Genomic DNA, 13,667 nt, shown 5'->3' with positions numbered 1-13,667 from the left:
TGAGTTTAACTCGAAGCTTTAACTTTCTAAGATTGGGTCTTATAGCCACCATATAAACTGACTGTAAACTGTCCAAAAGTTGTATATATAAAAAAATCACGTCTTTATTACTGCATAAATGTTAACCTGTTTTTTGAGTTGGGGTACCACAGCAGAAAGAGAAGTACATGTTAGAAAAGTCTTTCCTATAGTTATTGTTTGTTTTTTTTTACAGTTTTCATAAAGATATATTGGATATTTAAAGACTGGGAAATTATTTTCCCATTTTGTATTATTAAAACAACTTTCAGTACTATTTAACTAAAAATCATGTTTGTGACTACTTGCAACTTTAATATAAACATTTATTTTTTTCTTTTTTTATATAATAATGATAATAATAACAATAATAATACAAACAGTATGCAAGAAAACTTAAATAAATACTGCAGGCTATTTGATATTATTGTATAAGGAATATACAGTCTTTCAGGGGTTTGTATGATTTACTCTGTTACTTTATTTGTTTGACAAATTCTGTCATCTTTTTTGAAGTATCGTTTCAAGTAGAATGCGTTTTAATGTTTAAAGACAAAGAAAAGGCACTTGAGGGTTATTTCATTTGACAGGTTGCCTTTATATACTGTAGGCTTCTGTTGTGGAGAGACCAGTTGCAACATAACATTTGAATGAAATTCATTTATATGTTTCATTTAATGACATTGATTTTCAGTAACTGATGATACACAGTATTTATTTTCCGATGTTAAAGCAAAAATGAAAAATTAAGCATTATTTAAAAAAAAACGTGCCACAGGAATTACAGAATAAGATTATTTTGGATATTTTGTACAAACCTTTTAAAGTTGCTTTTGTAAAAACACACTTCAAATCAGTTATGCCCAGTGTCTGGATAGAGTTTGGATGGAGTAGACTCCCCTACATGTGTGCAGAACGTTTGCTGTGTGTGATTTGAGGGTTTGGATGGCTCTGACTCTTTTAATCCTTTAGTTTATTTTTCCCACAACCCCACACTAAAATGCATGCCCTAACCCTTCATTGCGAGTCTGTGCCCCAGTCAAACTATACAGTAATCCCTCCTCCATCGCGGGGGTTGCGTTCTAGAGCCACCCGCGAAATAAGAAAATCCGCTAAGTAGAAACCATATGTTTATATGGTTATTTTTATATTGTCATGCTTGGGTCACAGATTTGCGCAGAAACACAGGAGGTTGTAGAGAGACAGGAACGTTATTCAAACACTGCAAACAAACATTTGTCTCTTTTTCAAAAGTTTAAACTGTGCTCCATGACAAGACAGAGATGACAGTTCTGTCTCACAATTAAAAGAATGCAAACATATCTTCCTCTTCAAAGGAAACAGAGAGGAAAGCAAACAAATCAATAGGGCTGTTTGGCTTTTAAGTATGCGAAGCACCGCGGCACAAAGCTGTTGAAGGCGGCAGCTCACACCCCCTCCGTCAGGAGCAGGGAGAGAGAGAGAGAGAGACAGAGAAAAACAAAGTCAAAAATCAATACGTGCCCTTTGAGCTTTTAAGTATGCGAAGCACCGTGCAGCATGTCGCTTCAGGAAGCAGCTGCACACAGAAGGTAGCAACGTGAAGATAATCTTTCGGGATTTTTAGACGAGCGTCCGTATCGTCTAGGTGTGCGAACAGCCCCCCTGCTCACACCCACTACGTCAGGATCAGAGAAAGTCGGCGCAAGAGAGAGAGAGAGAGAGAAAGTAAGTTGGGTAGCTTCTCAGCCATCTGCCAATAGCGTCCCTTGTATGAAATCAACTGGGCAAACCAACTGAGGAAGCATGTACCAGAAATTAAAAGACCCATTGTCCTCAGAAATCCGCGAACCAGCAAAAAATCTGCGCTATATATTTAAATATGCTTACATATAAAATCCGCGATGGAGTGAAGCTGCGAAAGGCGAAGCGCGATATAGCGAGGGATCACTGTACAACATTTCCAGCTGCTTTCATTTGTAGCCTTCAATTACGTCATAGTGAGTAGCTAATTTGAAACTATGCTGAAACATCATCAGGGCAGTTGTTTAATCGGTCAACCCTTGTGATGCCTAGTTATATAATCTGACATCTTCAGGGAAACCAGATCTAGCAACTGCACTTATTAAGTTTGACATACTTATATAGTGTGCTGCCAGACTTACCTAAAGATGTGGCTTAATATTTTAGTTTACTTTTTAAAAAGTATGTTATGTATTAAAGTGCCATTTGAAAACTAGTAGACATTTATCTAATTTTATAATTCATGAATTTATATTAAGACATACTTACATACATAATTTCTTTGCTGCAAAAAAAAAAAAAATCCTTCACATTAAATAACTTAAAGTATAATTTTTGAAAACAAAGGCTATGACATTTGCAAGAAGTGAACATTGAAACCACAACAATGGCACTTTATGGTTGCAATTTCAAAAATACCACCCCCCCAATAGAATCATCCCCAATAGAAGAGTGTAGTTCCTATAAAATTGAGTTAATTGTTTTTACCTTACACCTGTTCTTTGTTTTATTAAATGTTTTATTAATTTGTTTGTTTAATTTCATTATAAATTTATTAGCTTTTCAAGCTCAGTTTTGTAGAACATTTTAACAATGTGGAAATTATAGGGGTTAAAAAGTCACACCATGTTACAGTGTATTAAATGTTTCAACACATTTTGCATTTTTGAAAAAGAAACTCCATTTTTTTTCTCATTAATGGTCTTTGTTGTCATCTTTAGGAAAAAGCTTTTCGAAGGTCCTTTTATGCATTTCTTGGAATATCCAGTTTGGGATTACAGATTTTCATATATATATATATATATATATATATATATATATATATAATAAAAACATGTATGCTTTACACATAAGCATATTACTTCTACCCTGTCTGTCAAGAGGAGTGGGTCTTCCACTTTTTTATCTAACATAATCTCACTTCCTCACGTTTTATCTCTCCCTTTCTCACTCTGGCTTGACACTGGCTTTGTCATACTACCACTGAGCTTTTTTGGACAGAACACTCATCCTGACTCTGAACTCAATTTGCACCTTTACAGTTACTATAAGGGTCAGATAACAATCCTATTTTTACCAGGGGCACTAGCCTAGGACTCTTTTAGTGGGCCCTGGTATCTCTATACACCGTACGTTCAGTAGCCCTTAATCAGACAGGCCTGTCTGCAAGCCTTATTGCTACCTGTTTCCTGAATGAAGCAGAATATTCCCTTTCTGGGAGGTGTGTGCTATTCACTAGTGCTTAAGGGAAAGCTCACATTCCATCCCCCCTGACCTCACACTTGAGTGAACAATCCGGTCCCAGATGTTGAAACTAGTAACACCCCTGGATTCTAGAAGTTCAGGCACCCCGGCACTTTCTGAATCATGAACCTTAAACATATTAGCTCCCATGCTGCCTGACGGCAAATGACATGATTAAGGTTTTCCCTACTTCATTTTCATTCTTAGCAGTTTAGACTAATTGCATCTATGCATCATTGTTATTTGCTCAGTATTTTTCCTATTGAAAATGCATGTTCATACACCCAAAAGAAAGCATGTTAGTGAAAGATACATGTTTGAATGTTTTTCTTTAAAAATCAATAGTTTGACATAAAAATGTAATATAGTGTAACTGCTTCATATATTTTACAAAATATGCTTTATATAAATTATAGTGTCAACAACAACCTAAAAGTAGCCAGAGTGCAAACGTTTGATTTAATGTTGACCGACTGTGAAAATATTCATTCTTCCTCCATTATTCTTAACCTATTTATCATCTATTTTGTATAATTACTATTATAACCCTGCTTGGGGAGAAATTGACAAAGAAGACTACTTCCACATAAACATAATACATAATACTGTATACTGGTACAGATACACTTCTGCACAAGTACAAGTGTGTATGCAGTTAGTTTGCCTGATCCCTCTCTACTCCATCTTGTGGATGGAAAAAATATTTCAATGCAAGCTAATAAAAGAGATTCTGCTAAGGTGTGTAATCTGAGTTGACCTGTTAGTGCATGGTGGCATGCACTGCACTGAGAAGAGGATTATTGCCATAAGTCATTTTTTCTTTAATAATACTTGTTAGTGTTGAAAGATTATGGCAGTGTTTCTCAACCTTCAAGTATTTCCGACCCGAGTTTTCATAACAGTTTTAATGCGCCCTCCTAACGTTTTTTTGAAACCATAATAAAATTTATTCCTATATTTTTTGCTGCCAATACACCGCTACAAGTTTAAAATTTTCCTACGAATAGCGAAATTACGCCACATATGGCAACATTCGCGCCCTCTTTTTTGTTACCCTAGGGGGGGGCGCACCCCACAGTTTGAGAACCACTGGATAATGGAATCCACTTGATACTTACATAGTATTTGTCTTAGTGCATGTTACCAAAAGGCCAAAATGCTTTCTTAGTTCTATTATGCCATAAAGAAGATTATTCAGGAAAAAAATATTAGAAAGATCAATTCTCTTAAGCTCATTCAGCTCCATTTATGCCCTAACAGATTGCTGTTAAGACATTAAAATAACTAGTATTTTAAATATTTTAACAAATAATCAAAAAGGCATAGGATCCATTACAAATAAGGATTTAATGTATTAATAATCACAGATCATTTTATACCTTTGAGGTGGAGGAGAATCAATTCTTGCTGTATCAGCATTTTTTGTCATCTGAGGTACTTTTTAGTTAAGCTTTTTCTATATGGACTTAGGGTTTATGACATCTTTCATGCTGGGAAATGCTGTGTGCTGAATGTGATCGCTCCAACTATAATAGATTGTCACTTTAGTAAACAGTGTGTTGTGATAAAGTATGTTGTTGCCTATTGTATTCGAAAAAATAGGCAGTAAATTATATTTATTGTACCAATGTTATTTTTCCTCATCATGTAATTGCATTGTTGACAGTTGGAGTCCTAATCGTCTCTCTTCCTATAAAGTAGAATCCAGCATGCTCTTTTCCTATTTAGTAACATGTCTATTTTGGTTGTTTTGATTACATTTGTGAGATGAGCTCATCAACATATTTTGAGAATTTAATCAATTTTATGAGAAAATGTATTTGTTATATATGTTGTAATTCTCTTTTGCCATAGTAAGTTGCAAGTGTTTTTTTTCTTGATTATCTTTGTGTTCCTGAATTAGTTCTTTCTCTTTTCTTATTATTAATATGACTCCTTGCCCACTGTATTAAAGTGCCGTAATGTGTTTTTTTTTTCTCCAAAAAAGTGGCATCTTGTGTTTAAATAATGGAAAGAGTTCAGGTACCTTGGGTTCTTGTCCATGAGCAAATGTAGAAGTGACCATGAAACTGATCAACAAATCAGTGTATAGGCAGTAGTTTTTGCAGATATTGTATTAAACAATCAATAGCAAACTAGGCATTAAGTTCTTGGTGGAAAGTTTTGATTGACTGGTCAGTCTATATCCCCATTCTCAACTATGGTTGTGAGTTCTGGGTAGCAACTTTAAGAATAAGATTGGAAATACAGTCAAAATGAAGTTCCTGTACTAGATTGCTGGGCTTGTTCTTTGTGATAAGGTGAGTAGCTCAGCAAGTGAAGAATTTATAGTAGAAATGAACTGAGAGGAGCCAATTGATGTGTTTTGGGCATCTAGTAAAGATATTTCCTGGGCACATCCCTCAGGAGTATTGCAAAGCATGGATCGTTGGAAGAAGACAAAAGGTCATACCTTGGGCATGCTGAAGGGATTATAGTTGGTCTTGGAGAATCTGGAAATTCCCCAGAAACAACTAGAAGGAGTTACTATGAAGAGAGTTGTATGGTAGAGGTGGGCGGTATGACCAAAATTCTATATCACAGCGTTTTTCTAAATTCTGCCGGTTTCACGGTATTAAACTGTATTTTTTTCCCCATGCATGAGTGGATGTTAACCACATTTTCCACTGCAATTACTGCAGTAGACTGGCTAAGAATAACCTATTCGACTGTTATGAGAATTGTACATCGTACAAAAAGACATTTTAATGTGCACACAAGTATTAATCCAGGTTTGCATGGCCCCATAAAGTGATAATTTTCAAGGGGGTGGCACTAAAGAGAAGGAATCACATTGCATGACAGATGCAGTCAATATATAGAACCTTTTAATTGAACAAATTTTGCAAAAGCTTAAACTATGATTTTGACAACATATTTTCAACCATCCAAAGAGGCATTTAGACTTAGTAAAATATCCAAAGGTGTTTGTCAAAAGTTGGATTGCACTGAACACGTCTTAGAAAAGGAATAAATAGTAAATATTTTTTGTAAACCAACTACACTTTCTGTTAATGTTAGCAATCTCTGTCCACTGACACGTTAAAGTGACTTTTTAAACAATTTTACCATCATTAAACTGTGTAATATTTAAACTAATAAATAATAACAATAAAATACATAATAGTATTACTGATAGTTGCACCATTACTTCAAGACTTCAAGCCCAGGTGCATTACACAGTATTCACCAAATTAAAATAAAATAAAACAAGTGCAACTTGGTGATGACATCTTACCAACTGTACCATCATTTAGGCAAACTGCATTAATATGGACCTTGCTTCAAGCTAAGCTATATACATAAATAATAAAACTGCAATTTGCATTTATAATGCTGTTTGTGGTATAGCCCTATGGAAGCGCATTAGGGCCACTGTGAAGAAAAAAAAATATGGACATGGAAGAAAAAACAAACTATATGTCGAGAATAAATTCGACATGTTGACTTTATTCTCGACATTTCCACTTTAATGTTGACGCTTATGTCAAGATTAAAGTCGACATTTCCACTTTATTCTCATAGTTTATTTTATAATTAAAGTAGAATGTTGTAAACTAAACTTCATCCTAAAATCAATGTTTAATTTACTAGATTTTCTCAAACCCCGTCATAAGTTAATGCAGCACATCAAATACTTTTTGTTAAGTGTTCCCCGACCCAGTCGTTAATCACTACGCTTCTTAAACTGACTTCTTCCGCACTAAGAGCAGGTGCCTGCAGCAATCACCGCACAGAATCCATTCACTTCATGATATTCCTGCTCTCTACCAAAACCCCAGTTCCTATCTTTCCTTTTTCTTTCTCCACATTACCAGTCACCACACGATAAACGTCTTTGTGAAATTAAAACTAGTTATTAACTTAGCCGACAGAGTGTTCAGAACTTTAAAAATATCTTCGTTATACATGTTTAATTATGCCATCCATTCAGAGTTGCGCCCATCTCTGAACGAATCGCCAGCACATCACAGGATAAATACAAGCAAAACATACACTAGCAAGTGCAAAAACAAGTACAACTTGGCTTGCAGTATTATCCAGTAGTATAGAAACAGTATTTACACATCTGACCTTTTAAAACTAAAGTATCTCCAGGCGACGGACGTGACTCCTTTTTTTCGGCGAAAAGTTCTTCTGTTCATCATGTTCAACTTTATCGTCGGCTTCAGTTTTGGAATGCTCTCTGTCCATTTTTCATATTTCACAGAACTTTAATTTATGTGCACATTTATTTATTTAATTTTGTCCGAAATAGTCCTCCATATACCTATGCTACCGCCCGCTATTTGGTGGTGTAGCAGTGAAAAAGAGCCCTAGTGCAACAAATCTATGTTTAGCGGTGTAGCAGTGAAAAAGGTCCCCACTTGAACAGTTTCCCGCTGCGCCACGTTCCGAACGTCGTTTAGGCAATTTAAACCGGTGTTGCAGTATAAGAAAAATCCATATCATAAAAAGAATAAAAAACAGTTTTCGGTATGAACCGGTATACCGCCCAGCACTATTGTATGATCATCCCAGCCAAGTGTGTTCTCAGCTCAACCCACATCAAAATAAGTAGAAGAAAAATGAGACTGGTGTTCATTACCTTCATCATCATAATACTACACAGCACCAGTCATAGGTATATTGCTTACTTATTTATGTATTCTGTATGTATTCTTTATGTGAGTGTCTGATTTTGGTATGTTCCCTGTCTACCTTGAGTGCCTTTTTTCAAAGGGCATCTCCAAAAAGGTCTCTTCTCAGGTAAAATGCAAAAAAGAGCGGATTAGTTTAATTTGAAACACAAGTATTTAAAACAATTCTGAAACCAAATACACTTTGTTTGCAGGATGAAAAATTTTTGAAAAGCACATATTAACTTCATAAGAAGGGTTTACTTTAAATTGACTTTCATTCCTTTTTCAAATCTAATGTTCACTAATACGTAATAATTTCTAAAATCAATTAGCAAAACTTCTTTATAGAAAGAATATTTCCTTTTATACTTTTTTGCCTTCTAATGCATAGGGTGTCTTTAATTTTTCTTCCAAGATGAAAATGCTTTTTTGTAAAAATTTAATCTGTACCAGAAGGTTCACCACATAAATATTAAATATCCTTCAAGTTTGTTTTGTAGACAGTCTGCTGATTGTATGAGACAACTTCAAGTAGAAACTCTTTATTAATATTGATTTTTGTTTTGAAGAATTTTATACTATATAAAAAAATCAAACCACACAAACACCTTGAGTTGAAAGATTTGGGAGACTTTGAATTACTGTTTCTTTAACTTTCAGTGTTTACACTTCAACCCTGTTGTCATCAGTACTTCTATTTATTTTGTTTCACTATGTGGATAGCTTTCTGAAAACTGACAATGCCTGTTATCAATTCATCATGAAACTGTAGTCAAATATTACTTTTCTTATTTCAGAATTAGATGGTGCTTCTGCTGATGAAATTGCTTTTGCTGGTCTCTGTTTTGTAGCACCTTCACTGTTTATAAGATCAAACTGATCATTATGTCTTCTGCTAAGCATTGTCATTGGCGAATGTGAAATAAAACTAATGCAACATTTTTTGCAATCAGCTGCTTTTGTTTTCTTTACAGTTAGTATTAATGTTGACTAGGTGAAATCTTCTAGCCCTTCCTTCTATGCTATTCTTAGCTTTGTCCTACCAACCTTTTCCTCTTTTTCTATCCAAGTGCCTTTCAATTTTGTGGGTATTTTTTCTGCTTTAATAGCTTTTAACTCTTTTATTGTCACCTACATTACATGTAACCTTTTAGCTTGGCGGGTACATTTAACATCAGTTTCAACATGATTTATGCACTTAACAACCTGTTGTACGATTGCTGGTCAGTCATAGCAGTTCACGTTGAAAGTGAAATCAAATAGATCGTAATCGTTTAGTGTATGATTAAATTCTGCAGCACAGTAAATATTTTGTTTTAAATGCAAGCTAGAAAATATGAATATAGATGAATATAAGAATCTATAATAAAAAAAATTGTATCTAGTGAGTAATTGATTCATTTGTAGTCCTGTCCTGCTGTTTTATCACTCACTAGCATCATTATGCTAATTTGTTTTGTTGTTGGTTGATGAAAGATTATATTGTTTGTTTGATCTGGCGCCTTATATAGGTTTGCTGGGGAAAATTAATAAATAAATAAATCATAATTCCTTTTATGCTTCTCTTAGGCTAACCTGATCTGAATACCTGCCTCAGGCATTAACTTTGTCTCAGACGTTATATAGATGCAATTAAAATGAAGCTGTACAAACTAGCACACAAAAGTAAAATAAGCCACACACAAAAATACTTGTAGACTTCTAAAAAATTCTGTGTACTAAGACACTACCCTTACACATAAAGGAAAACAAATCTATTTTGGCAATAAAATCAACCATTGCGTGTTATTTCAGTCCTGAACCTTGCAAATGTTGTGTTGTTATAAATTACCCTAAGCACAGTATAAAAATGGCCAAGTAACATATTTTTTAATGATGGTAATATTTTGAATTTACTGACTGGGATGGAAATGCTGGGGATAGACATAAGGGGATGAGCTACAGCTCAGCCTGACTCCAGTTTTATCTATACATTAAAATAGAAGAATACAATGGTAACTAGAGCATTGAACCATGTGCCAGTGTTGGTCAGCAGTGCCTAGGAAATACAGTATGTTCTGTAAGGGTGCCAATTGAAAAAGAGATGATGAGGAACTTTTGAGTTACTGGAGGAACTCTCCAAGACCCTCAGATGGCACTAGCAGGCATCCCTATGAAATAGGGACAAACTTGTACCACATTAAAGAGGGAGGCAACATGGGAGGTCTTGCCCCTTAAGTGTAAACTGTGGCTTAATAGTGCTGTGACATCAGATGTTGTCATAGAAAGCTCATAAAGGTTTTGAGTTGAAGTGCTGCTACCACCTGCTGCTCGCCCACTGAGCATGGAGGTGGGAGGTGATGAGGCACAGTGGCTTGATTTGCAGGAACCTGTTACAGACAATGTTGGAAGAGGTTAATGAGAAACTGTACTGTGAAAAATGTGTGTTTTTTTGGTAAGACTTTTCTCTGGAGACACAGCAACTCACCCTGGGGTAAGTTTTGTATTGTTTTCCCTTTGATCATTCCTCCCTTGTGTGCTGTACAATAAAAAAAAAAAATTGGAAAGACTTGTCCTTAATCAAAAATGACACACAGAAATACAATCATAATTGCCATTGTGTGTGTGTGTGTATATATATATATATATATATATATATATATATATATAATATATATACACACTGAGCTGCTGTCCTCTGGCTTCTGCTCATTCATCTTTAGGCATCTTGCATCTAGGTAGGAGGTCATGCCATCTATCCTCCATAGCATTCACAATATACAGTATATGTCTTGACATAACCAGTATCACTATAGGTGCACTACATAATTTAATTACCTGATCTTCCAAGAGTACAATAAATAATTGTTACTACACAGTAGAATGCAGACGCTACGTCCATAAGCAGGACTTTTTCATTACCTGTGTACTCCATCATGTGGTTAAAAATATGAATCTTGCCACTGGGAAAGAATGGTAGTTATATTTGAGTGTGCTTGCCTTTAATATGCAAGCTTAAATTTAAAATGTTATTTTATGTTAATTCAATTTGTAATTGATAGTTTATAATTAGCTATTGCTTTTCCATTAGTTCTTTGAGTATTTAACTATTCATTTATTTTTCGTGTCTGCTTATCCAGCTCAGGATCACAAAGAGTCTGGACTCTATCTCTTCATTATCAAAGTAAGACGAAATACTGCACTGGATGATGTTCCAGTCAAGCATACAACCACACTTGCTTATATTAGGGCAGTTTAGAGCTGACTGATTAACCTAAACTACACTCTTTTTATATTTGAGAGGAAAACTGGAGTACCTGGGAAAATAAATAATATAGAGGGAAATTGTAGAATTTATACACAGCATAACATGGACAAAATTAAAGCGCTCATGCAGCTCTGAGGCAGCAGCAGCAGCAGCAAGCTCAGCGGTACCATTCTGCCTTTTAAAGTACTTATAGAATCCTGACAGTCTTTTTTGGGATTTCTAAGTAAGTATACTGTATACAGTTGGAATCCTGTTGTGATGAAACTCATGGGACCATAAAAATATTTAGTATAATGAATTCTGAGAAAATATGTATACTGTTGCCGGCCATTTGCAATCTGTGGTGCAAGGACAGCTCCCTAGCTTCTCTGCTTCATCTAGTAAATGGTAAACCAAGGCCAAAGTAATTGTTTGTCCTTTGCAGGATCAAGTTTACTGCGTAACATGCTTGTTGCACAATGTTTAGAACATTCAACATCAGGCTTTGACCTGCTCTTCCTTGCATTTCCTTGATCTATCTTCTCCAGACTGCATCTGCCACTTTGGCGATTCTGAGCATCTGATGTTCTTCTAATCTGAATATGGGAGCTACAGCAGGATGCTCGTCAATGTTGCAGCTCTCTGTCTCGTGTGCTTGAGACTGTACTTGTCTTCTCTATACAGTAATAAAGTAGCTGCATTTTCCTTGAAAACCTGGAAAACCTTGGACATGCATGTTTAAAAAAAGAAGCACTTCTTAAACTGTAAATAATATTTTATTTTAAAATAAGACGTTAGATGTAATTTTTTTTTTTTTTTTTAAATAGAAATACAGGTATGAATATAGAATGAAAATGAGAAGTTAGATGTAACTTTTTAAAATAGAAATACAAATATGAACACAGAATCAAAACGAAGCGTTAGAAATGCAGGTGTGAACACAAAATGAAAACGAGACTCTAGATGAAGATGAAGGCGTGATTCCAAATGTTATTGCCATGTTATTTTACTTCATTCTGGAATCAGATTTTTTCAGAATTGTTCATTTTTCTTTCAGCATACATTGATGGCGTTTCTCACTTTTTTTTTTTTATTATTGTTCATCTCAAAGGAAACTTAGAGAACTGCCATGAAACTCTAACAGTACAGTATCTGCATTACACACAACTACCCATGTGGATACTAGGTGGAGCATTAACTCAAAATTCAGCATTGTGTACGATGCTGTGCCTACACTCTGGCTGAGCCTCACCGAAACTGCCTGAGACCTGAAATTTCTTTTTCTTTGTTGTAGGGTTTCTGAGACTTGGCACAGAAAGTGTACGCGCAACATTGTTCTTTTTTTTTTTGCATCACATTATTATCTTTGGTGGCCATTTTTGTTTATTAAAAAAAAAAACAAAAAAAAAACCCAACATTTATTACCCTGAAAATTAACAGGATGCTGTTTGAATGTTTGTTTGGGCCAGCAAACAGTATTAGTTATTTATAAAATTTTGTTACTTTGGTATTAGCTATAACAGGATTTGACCTGTATATTAATGTGCTTGTTTCATATACAAAATGCAGGTCCAAGATAATGTCATCTTATCACACATGAATAGTTTAACAGATGATTCAGAGCTAATACTAGTTCTCACACTATTGCGCACAGTGAGGCAGTCATTGTTTGAGCCACAAATGTAATACAAATGTAAAACAAATTTTCTTTAACTCAGTCAAATAAAGATATTACTTATAAGGGTCTCATTCTTCTTGAAATTTTTTGAAAGTTTAACCCAATTATCTGTGTACAGCATATTCTTTTGCTGCAAAGTTTTTTTGGAAGTTTGAAGTACACTATTGCAACATTGTCCTTGTTAATAGGAGTTGCTATAGTAGCTCTCAATGTAAGCTGTTTTCTTAGATTCATTTCTTTGATTGCTTGTGTTTCTCATTCACTTGCATAGCAACACCACATTACCCAAGAACCTTGAAAGCATCTTGTGCCAGTTAATGAGCTACATGTTGACTACTTCATACTGTCTGTCTTTATCAATTACCTCACGGCTGGGTTGCTGCAAATTACCAGAGTTTCACTCTGATTTTTATTTTCTGCACACTTGCACTCTTGTAAAAGTCCCATAGCAATAAGGTATGCTTGGTCTGCAATCAAAATGTTTTTTTCCTAATTTGTATTTCCCCTGTCAAATGGCATAGGAGTTTGACTTCAGTGCTACTGTCAAGCAGCATTTCCTCTTCTAAGATGTGAACAACTGTTCGGCAGTATGTTGTACATGCCAATGAGGTGCTCACTCAGTACATTAAATAAATATATAAAGACCTCATTCTTATTTTAGTCTGTATTGTTACTCATTCTATTTCATGACGGCCCAACCCTACCCCCGCCAAGACTTTTTACAAGGGCCAAGTCCAGGTTCAGTTTAGTTGTTGAAAAGTAGCATGAATTGATTCTGTGGCATCTAGTCTAGTGTTGTTGTGGCATAAGTTAATATTTTTTGTAATGCTTAGTGGTA

At 35.0% G+C, this 13,667-nt stretch overlaps 1 protein-coding gene across 1 annotated transcript in view; it reads left to right on the top strand.

Annotated features, from left to right (window-relative positions):
• Positions 1–13,667, top strand: part of mad1l1 (mitotic arrest deficient 1 like 1) — a 936,602-nt gene that overhangs the window by 250,964 nt on the left and 671,971 nt on the right. The window lies entirely within an intron of this gene.

Source organism: Erpetoichthys calabaricus, chromosome 11 (genome assembly GCF_900747795.2).
Source record: "Erpetoichthys calabaricus chromosome 11, fErpCal1.3, whole genome shotgun sequence".
NCBI classification, from domain to species: Eukaryota; Metazoa; Chordata; class Cladistia; order Polypteriformes; family Polypteridae; genus Erpetoichthys; species Erpetoichthys calabaricus.
The sequence above is the reverse complement of the archived record's forward strand: the minus strand, read 5'-3'. Positions and strand labels throughout refer to the sequence as shown.